Source organism: Microtus ochrogaster, chromosome 10 (assembly GCF_000317375.1).
Source record: "Microtus ochrogaster isolate Prairie Vole_2 chromosome 10, MicOch1.0, whole genome shotgun sequence".
NCBI lineage: Eukaryota > Metazoa > Chordata > Mammalia > Rodentia > Cricetidae > Microtus > Microtus ochrogaster.
In genome coordinates, this window is record NC_022016.1 from 48,562,022 (window position 1) to 48,564,098 (window position 2,077).

Sequence of the window (2,077 nt, forward strand, 5' to 3'; positions counted from 1 at the left end):
AGAACTCTATGTAGCTGAGGATGATGTAGCCAAGGATAGCCTAGAACTCTCTAATCTTCTTATTCCCTTCTCTTGGCTGCTAGAATTACAGGCAAGCACTATGCCAACCAAACTGCACCCCCGGCCTCTCCTACAGTGCCTGCTCAGAGCTCTCCCTCCCTCTTAGACACAGCCCTTCATCCCAGGGATCCACTTTGGGAATGACTGGCCAGTTACTTCTCCCACAAGTAGACGAGGAAGCTGAGACTTGGGAAGGGTTCAGGTCCTTGCTCAAAGTCAGAGGGCAAAGTCCTAGTGGGGTTAGGGCCGCAAGCCAGGCTTCTTCTTAACAGCAATGCTCTGTTCATTTATGGGCAGGAAGTCACCCCTGGCCACGGACCACAGTTCTGTCCAAGCCCAGCAGCCCAGATCCTCCCCCCTCCTGCTCTGAAGACACAGGGCAGGGCTGGGGAGGCCAGACTCATGTTCTTGGTCTCCTGAGCCAAGTGAAGGAAGCAAGACAAAGCTGTTGCTGGGAAAAAGCACAGCCAAGACAGAGACCAGGGCAACACACAGAGCGGAGCAGCTGACTTCCAGGAACTGGTGGAAAGGAGGTGGAGTTGTGGCTTTTGCCCCATTTTTGTTGGAATGTCATCTAGATAATGCAATAAGAGCATGAAAATAAGACAATATGCCACTAAGCCTTTGGGAGCCAGAGTTTTAAACTCTGAGTTTAACACTGCCATTCAGAACGTCTGTAGTGTGTGGATCTGTGGATATGGGGGGATGCTTGGGAACAGCAGCCTTTTTCTGATTTCTCCTGCACACACCAGTATCACTGGGGACAATCAGGAGGAAAGCAGTCCTGGAAACTCTGGGGATCCTTCAGAAGGTCACACCCATGCCTCACGCATGCAATATTAGTTCAGGGTTACTCCTCAGAAGACAGATCTTTTGAGGGATACAGAGCATATGAGCCCTGTATTCAGACTTCCCTTAGCTGTGAGAAAAAGCAAATAAGCAGATTTTTGTGGCTTCAGCTCCTCTCCTAACAAGAGGGACAGACAATGGAGGAAGCAAATGAGAAAGAAAGACAGAAGTGGAACCAGGTACCAGGCCACTCACTCTGCTTCAAGTTGGGCTTGGAAGCCACTGCCTGTCCTGGAGACAGTGAAGATGAAGTCCTGAGCCCCCCAAAGCTCTGGGACCACATTAACCAGAAAATGTGAGAATGTATTTGCTGAGAGACTGGGAAATGCAAAATCTGTAGAGGTATGGCTGGATACCCAATGAACAATGGCTAACAGAAACCACCAGAGGCTATACTGGGGTCTACTAGGGTTGGCTTTAGGCAGGAGATGGAAACAGGCAAGCTAGCTGCTCACAGTCTGGTCCCTGGCCTCCCAGGCAGACCCGGTCACACATCTCATTCCCCCAGAGTTTCTGACCCTTCATCCCACACTTCATCTAAACATGCAAACCTCTGTCTGCAGGGAGAGAAAGCATACCATCCTTGCCACAGCATGCAACCCTTTCCCTAAGAAGCAAATCAGGAGGTATCGGTGGTGGCACATGTCTTTAACCCCAGCACTTGGGAGGCAGAAGACCTCTGAGTCTGAGGCTAGCCTGGTTTACAGAGGAGTTCCAGGACAGCAAAGGCTACACAGAGAAACCTTGTCTCCAAAAACAAAACAAAGAAAAAAGGGGGGGGGCTGGAGAGATGCATCAGCAGTTAAAAGAGCACTGGCTACTTTCAGGGAATGTGGGGTTCAATTCCCAGCACCCACAGGACAGCTCACAAGTGTCTGTAACTCCAGTTCCAGGGGATCAGAAACCAATGTATCTAAAATAAAGTGAAATAAATTATTTTTCCAAAAAAGGTAGAAAATGAGGAGGTGAAATTACTGGGGGGAAGTACATAGAAAGTATATGCATGCACCCAGGACCCACCAGGCATGTTGCTGTGTGCCTTCAATACCAGCACTCTGGAGGCAGAGAGAGGCAGGCAGATCTCGGTGAGTTTGAAGCTAGCCTGGCCGAGAGAGAGAGAGAGAGAGAGAGACAGAGACAGAGACAGAGACAGAGAGATACAGAGAGA

General features: G+C 49.7%; 1 protein-coding gene across 1 annotated transcript in view; it reads right to left on the reverse strand.

Moving 5' to 3' along the window:
- Tcea3 (transcription elongation factor A3) overlaps positions 1-2,077 on the reverse strand; it is a 26,013-nt gene that overhangs the window by 7,426 nt on the left and 16,510 nt on the right. The window lies entirely within an intron of this gene.